We start from the raw sequence: 7,614 nt of genomic DNA, 5'->3' as shown, positions 1-7,614 counted from the left end.
GTTTCTTTTAAAATGTATAGAGAGTGAAAACATTTTACTTGATGGCATTTTGCATCCAAGCAGATTGGGGACTTTTATCTTTATGAACAAAGCACTACTAGAATGGACTCTGTTCTGGGATTTAGAAACCTTTGANCATTAAATGGAGTTTCTTTTAAAATGTATAGAGAGTGAAAACATTTTACTTGATGGCATTTTGCATCCAAGCAGATTGGGGACTTTTATCTTTATGAACAAAGCACTACTAGAATGGACTCTGTTCTGGGATTTAGAAACCGTTTCGCTTTATATTAGCAAAAACTCTTCATGTTCTTTAGCTTGTTGACATAACACGCACCAGGATCCCTCATATGCCACAGTAAAGGAGGTGTTCCAGCTCTCCTGGGTTTGAGGCCTGCTCCTCTGCTTTTGTTTCCTGGGACGTGCAGGCGTGGGGGTGGTTTTGAGAGGTGGAAGGCAGGCCCTCCAGTGCCCCTCATCAGTGGGAAGGAGAAAGAGTGTAGGAATGATAGTTTCCTGGCTTTGCTGGCTTTTTCCTTTGCTTTGGGCTAGGTACAAATGCAAATGCGTTTTTTGGTGGCGCCAGCTGGCTCGGTCGGTAGTACGTGTAATTCTTGATCTTGGGGTTGTGAGTTTGAGCCCCACGTTGGGTGTAGAGATTACTTAAAATAAAAAAAAAAAGCTTTGAAAAAAAAGGAAAGAAAATGCATTTTTGGGATGAAGGTTATGAGAGGATAGTAGTGGGAGAAGTAGAAAAGAAAAGTTTACAATATATTACCTTCTATAAAGAAAACTCCCACATTTTGATTTGGGTATTTCTAGGTCCTTCAAAGTAGTGTTAAAATTATGTGTACTTGTTTTGTGTAATTTGTGCAGGCTCAAGAGAGTTAAAGGCATAGTACAGCCAGAAAACTGAAGGCCTCTAAAATTTGCATTCACCTGAAAACACATTGTTTGGCAGCTGACAAGATGTTGGGGTAGATTATTTGTTGAACCAATGAATGAAATTAATCCGAAGTTTCTTTTGAAAAATATAGTTCTCTTTTCTGTGATTTTAGAATCCAGTCTGTAGTGTAGTATTGAAGGAAAAATGAACTGGGAAGTTAGGAGTGGCAATAGTTCTTCCTATTGCCGTGTTTTTCAATCTCCCTAGACTTCAGTATCCTTGTCTACAAACTTTTGAGGTGTTTTGTAGATCATCTTTTTTTTAAGTAGGCTCCGTGCCCAGAGCAGAGCCCAGTGCAGGGCTTGAACCTCGCGGCCGTGAGATCTAGAGTTGTACCCTTAACCGACTGAGCCACCCGGTCTCCCCTCATAGATGATTTCTTAAGAGCCCTTCAGGTCCAGAATTTTATTACCAAATATTGTGACCACATTAGAAATACCCTCAGCCCATAGAGTTGTGAGAGGGAGTTAGTTCTCGTTGTCAGACAAACAGCCGTGTGTTAGGGTGCGCAGTTAAGCTGGTGTGACTAAGAGCCAGCTAATGGGTGTCTCCAAGAACAGAGTTGGCTGGAGGTGAATGGCTTGGTTGGTGGGGGGTACTGCCTCAGTTGGTCATTCAGAGACACAAATTTCTTCTCCCCTGTTTTTCTACCATACCCTAAGGTATGGTTGGTTCTCTCTGTGTTGTCCTTGCCCCAGCTTACAAAGAGACAGAAGTGTTCACTCCACGTCTCAAAGCCTGAAGGTGTCACACCACCCTTTTTTTCATTTTCAGTTCGTCCATGAGAACTTAGTCCCATGGCCATACCCTGGGGAAAGGGAGGCTGGGAAGTGACACCTCACTGGGTGCTGGGCTATAATTATGGAAGAAGGAGATGACTGTCTCTGCCACAAATCGTACAGGTGAAGCTATTTAATTTTCTTAATATACTTTTATATACTAAATATACTTAATATACTTTGGGGGTAGCTTTTTTACTTAATGTTTTTGTTTATTAAAATTATGTTAAAATTATAAAGAGATAGTGAACTTTGGCAAGTGATGGGTTAATATGCTAAGTAGAATATATCAAAAGACACGTTTTAAAATTAATTAGAAATATAAAAGTAGCCAGCTCTAACTGATGATACCTTTGTCTCCTCAAAGAATAAGCTCAGTAAGAGTTGTTTAATCTTTGGGGCACTCTGTGTTCATAGAAACACTTAGGTACACATTCAGTCGCAAGCCATGGCTCTTTTTTTCTGGTGGAATAGCCCATAGTTCATTTGGGTAAACTAGTCCAATAAGAGGAGGCTCCTTCTGAAATACCATTACACCTCTTGGGCTCTGAATTCTTTTTTTTTTTTTTTTAAAGATTTTATTTATTTATTTGACAGAGACAGCCAGCGAGAGAGGGAACACAAGCAGGGGGAGTGGGAGAGGAAGAAGCAGGCTCATAGCGGAAGAGCCCGATGTGGGGCTCGATCCCAGATCACCAGGATTACGCCCTGAGCTGAAGGCAGATGCTTAACGACTGCGCTACCCAGGCGCCCCTGGGCTCTGAATTCTTATAAATTCCTAAATTTGGCCATGTGTCAAAATTGCCTTGGGGCCCTTGTTCAAAATATATGTTCAGATTCTACCCTCTGGAGGGGCTGATGGTTATGTTTCTGAATCTGAATTTTTAACAAGACCCTAGGGGTGATTCTGATGCAGCTGGCAGGGGCCTGGGAACCACTGCTTTGGATAATCAACACTTCGATTGCCTCATATGTGAAAGTGCAGAATTATACCTACTGGCTTCATAGGGTTCAGAGAGCATGAGGTGAGTTGTACTTGTAATTCTTTCATCACTATAAAGTACCATCAAGAATTTTAGGTGGTGGCGTTAGTCAAGTCTACACCAGCTATTGAGCTAATTTGTTTGTTCCATGGTCCTGAAAGGTAAGTGCTGCTCTCTCCATTCAGAAAGAAACTGGGAAATAACTGTCAGGTAGAAATCTAGGTCTCTTGATATTGCATAATTGAACAGGGATTCAGAAGAAGTTATCTGCCCAGCATAACTACCAATAGCAGAAGAAGCCAAATAATTGACGCACTTCTGTTTTCACATGATTAAGATACCACATGTCAACTTGATAACTTCAGTGTCATCTGTGTGGGGAAACTTTGTGCATTGCACTTTGGCTGTGCCAGCCTGAATATGACCTAGTCTCTGCCCATAGGGAAGTTACAACCTAGTAGAGAAGAGAAGACTTCAAAGCAAATCAGGATAATGTTCTTAAAACATTTTCTTTTTCAAGAATGAATCCTACAGCCATTAACAGGGCAGGTTCTGAATATGATGTTCACTCTCAGAGGAAGGGAGAGGTCATGTGAGGTGAAGAGCACAGCTTGAGACAGGACTGACTTCCCCTTTTCTTTTTCCCTGAGAGAGCCCAGCCTCTGCGAGGTACCCGGAGGACTCTTCTCTCTCCCCTAGTTCAGTTGCCAGGACCTTGTAGGCAGGTAAGATGATGGAGAAGCTTGCACAGGTTAAGGATATGTCCCCTTCCCTGAAGTAAAGAGAAGCAGAGCTGAATTCACTGGTGCAGACTATGTGCCGTGTGTCACCTTACTCAGTTCCAGTGGTTCTGTGAGTCAAGAGAGGCAGTATTCGTTAGTGCAAGGAGCATGGGGTTTTAAAACCTAGAAGCTGTTGGTGGTTTTGGAGCCAACCCTGGCTTGTGCATATATTATCAAAAAAGTGGCTTTTCCTGGGGAAATAGCTTCACAGGACACATCACACCTTCCCTTCCCTTCCTTCCTTTCATGATACTAAGGCTAAAGATCTGTGGGTTGATTATGAAGCTGCAGAGTATATTAAGGGGATGAGTGGTATGGAAAACATGCAAAATTTGGTAGCAGTAAATCTTCATAGGAAATAAGAAGTTTGATTTATTTGACAAATAATGTACCAAATGTTAGGGCTAAAGTAGTGAAAAAGAAAAATACGGTTGGTGCTCTCATGGTATTGGCAGCATTTTAACATTTGGTGTTTGTGTTAGATGATGTGAGAACTTTCTTGAACTGTTCCAGGTTGGGTAGCTCAATATTGGGTTTTAATGAGTATGAGTTGAGGGGGAGTGGATTTTACACTATATGTCTCCCAGTGGTTATGTCTTTCTAAAGCTTGAAAGGAACTCCTCAGAAAGCAGTAAGATTGCAAATCATCCCAAATGAGATGCTGACATAAATTAAGCACACTTTTTTTTACATCATCCATGAATACAGATAGAGATTAGAACATTTCTTATACATGATGTCTATAGAATGTCCATATTTTAAGAAAATTTAAAAATGTCTTTCTTGTATTAGTTAGCTGTGGCTGCTGTAACAAATCACCACAAACTTTGTGGCTGAAAACAATAGAAATTTATTTTCTCACAGTTGTGGAGGTCAGAAGCCTGAAATCAGAACCATTGAGCTGAATCAGTGTCTGGAGGGCTAGGGCTCTGCTTCCTGAGGCAGGAGTCTCTAGGACACCAGCTCTTCCTTGCCTCTTCCATTTTCTGGTGGTTGCCAGCATTCCTTGATGTGTGGCCACATCATCCAGTCTCTCCCTCCATGGTCACATCACTTTCTCTTATGTGTCAAATCTCCCCCTATCCCTCTTTCAGGGACCCTTGTGATGGCTTTTAGGGCCCACTTGGATATCTCCTCATCTCAAGATCTTTCATTTAATCATCATTACATTTGCAACTACCCTTTTCCAAATATGATAACATCTGTAGATTGAATGTGAACTTTTTTTTGGAGGGGGTGACATTTTCAACTTACACTCCCATAAATTATTTGAAAGAGTAGGAAGGTGGCTTTTGAAAGAGTAACTTTTAGATATATCATGAGTATGCTTCCCATTACAGTAAGAATTCAGAGTATATCTTGTAACTTTTCAGTGTTAGCTTGATTATCCAATCTTGTTAGCCAGATTGGGAGACTTCACCCCAAATTTCACCACCTTGCCTGTCATTTATAATAATGGTTTTAAGCAGCTTGTCTCTAAATAACAGAGGTTATTCTTTTAGGTCTGGCTCCAGCTGACAGTGGTAATTTTTATCAAGTGTTTATTAAAAATGAATCTAAATTTAGGAAAATGATCTAAATTATTGGCACTTACTTTAGCAATCTAGGAATTTTAATGACTGAGAAGGTACAGATTGCAGGGTGGTAGTGAAAAATACACTATGATTATACTTTTCTTAAAGTTGCTTGGTTGTGTCAAACTTGAAAATATGTTATAGTTGGCCTTTTTTTTTATTATTAAGCTATACTGTATTTTAGCTAATTTTGGACAATTATAGCTAGCTCACTTTGGATAAGATAGGAACACACACATTAAACAGTGTTTTGTTTAAAAAAAAAAAAAGTTCACACTTAGAATGGAAGGTACCAGTCGAGGGTTTTTGAAGTTGTGAGCTAGTCATGAACATAAATGCGTGTGTGTGTGTATTAATTTTAATCTTTCTTGAACCTGCCTAATTTTTGTCACCCTTTAGACTCTTATTTCTCTAAACATCTCAAGATGTTTATTTTAAAGATCTTTTCAGGTAGTCCTGTTATTTCTTGTTCCTTGGCTTATCTGTTGGATTCCTGTTGTGATGGAGGGTTTTTTTCTGTGTTGTAATTACTGTGTATGAAATCTTCATGAAACTGCTGAAGGTGTTCTGTATTTTGAGGGCAGTGCATCTCTGTTTTCAAATGTTAAAGTCACTGACTTTCCACTTCTTATTCTGCATTTCCCAGATGAGATAACCATAAACATTATCAGTCTCTTTACCTGCCTCCAATTGTACTTCGTACAATTGCTGCCATGGTTTTTATTCCTACGTACTTGTTACATTATAAACTCCAGCTTACAATTTTATGATTTTTGCGTTAAGTACATGTTTTAAACTCCAACTTAGAGTTTTTATTTTAAACAATCAATAGTCGGGGCCGCCTGGCTGGCACAGCGGTTAAGCATCTGCCTTCAGCTCAGGGCGTGATCCCGGCGTTATGGGATCGAGCCCCACATCAGGCTCTTCTGCTATGAGCCTGCTTCTTCCTCTCTGATTCCCCCTGCTTCTGTTCCCTCTCTCGCTGGCTGTCTCTATCTCTGTCGAATAAATAAATAAAAAAATAAATAATCAATAGTCTTTTAATTAAATTATGAGAAGGAAAATGTATTTATGAAAATTTAACTGCTTATTTACCATTTCAGGCACGTTTTACTCCTTTGCGTAGATTTGTGTTTCCATCCACTCTCATTTCCCCTCAGTCAGAAATTCTTTAGCATTTTTCATAGTGTAGGTTTCCTGGCAGAGAATTCTTTCAGATTTTTAAAAATCTTGCAAATGTCTTTATTTTGCCTTCGTGATTGAACATTATTTTCACTGCACGTAGGATTTCCAGATTGATAGTTTTTGTCATTCAGCGCATGAATGGTGGTGTTCCACTGTTTCCTGGCTTCCATTGTGTCTGATGAGATGTTGTTGACTTTACTATATTGTTCTGTATCTGTAATATCTTTTTGCGTTTTGGCCACTTTCAGGATTTTCTCTTTATCTTTGGTTTTAAGCTGTTTGCCCACGATGTGCCTTGGTGTGGTTTTAATTTGAGAGTTGTTTAGCCATGATTTCTTCACTTCGTTTTTCTGCCCTTTCTCAGAGTCTTCTGTGATTTCACTTACATGTGTGTTAGAACATTTTATATTCTGCAGGTCTTTGAGAATCTCTTCATTTTTTTCATCTCTTTTTCCTTTGTAGTAAAATTGGATAATTTTTGTTTAAAGATTTTATTTTTTAAAGATTTTATTAATTTTTTTTAAAGATTTTATTTATTTATTTGACAGAGATAGAGACAGACAGCGAGAGAGGGAACACAGGCAGGGGGAGTCGGAGAGGAAGAAGCAGGCTCATAGCAGAGGAGCCTGATGTGGGGCTCGATCCCACAACGCCGGGATCACGCCCTGAGCCGAAGGCAGATGCTTAACCGCTGTGCCACCCAGGCACCCCTAAAGATTTTATTTATTAATTTGACAGAGAGAGACAGCCAGCGAGAGAGGGAATACAAGCAGGGAGAGTGGGATAGGAAGAAGCAGGCTCCCAGTGGAGGATCCTGATGTGGGGCTCGATCCCCGAACGCCAGGATCATGCCCTGAGCCAAAGGCAGAAGCTTAATGACTAAGCCACCTGGGTGCCCCAGTTTAAAGATTTTAAAATTATTTTTAAGTAATCTCTACACCCAGCATGGGGCTCAAACTCACAACCCTGAGATTAAGAGTCACATGCCCCACTGACTGAGCCAGCCAGGTGCTCCTAAATTGGATAATTTCTATTTTTCTGTCAGTTTACTGATTTTTTTTTTCCTGGTATCTTTGGTATGCTGTTAAATCTGTCCAACAGAATTTTCATTTAGTTATTATATTTTTCATTCTTAGAATTCCCTTTTGTTCTTTTTTTTGTAGTTTTAATTTTTCTGCTTTTCAGATATTCTCTCTGTTCACACATTAAAGAGCATATGTTCTTTAAAGTTTTGAATGTATTTTCTTCTAATTCTTCATGTAAAATAGCTGCTTTAAAGTCTTTGTTTGCTAAATCTAACATCTGGTCCATCCTGGGGTTGGTGTTCTATTGACTCCTTCCCCCCTCCTTGATTATGGATCACAT

General features: G+C 39.7%; 1 protein-coding gene across 2 annotated transcripts in view; it reads left to right on the top strand.

The window, feature by feature from the left end:
* Positions 1–188: 188 nt before the first annotated feature.
* DYRK1A (dual specificity tyrosine phosphorylation regulated kinase 1A) overlaps positions 189–7,614 on the top strand; it is a 155,933-nt gene continuing 148,507 nt past the window's right edge. The window contains exon 1 of one of the 2 annotated variants that reach the window (XM_034655616.1): positions 189–1,848. The gene's annotated coding sequence lies outside the window, so the exon portion shown is untranslated. The remainder of the gene's footprint in view (positions 1,849–7,614) is intronic. The other variant, XM_034655618.1, reaches the window with a different exon arrangement.

The sequence above is a fragment of the Ailuropoda melanoleuca genome, chromosome 1, assembly GCF_002007445.2.
Source record: "Ailuropoda melanoleuca isolate Jingjing chromosome 1, ASM200744v2, whole genome shotgun sequence".
Classification (NCBI taxonomy): Eukaryota; Metazoa; Chordata; class Mammalia; order Carnivora; family Ursidae; genus Ailuropoda; species Ailuropoda melanoleuca.
Note: the sequence above shows the minus strand (reverse complement) of the source record. Positions and strands in the feature narration are given on the sequence as shown.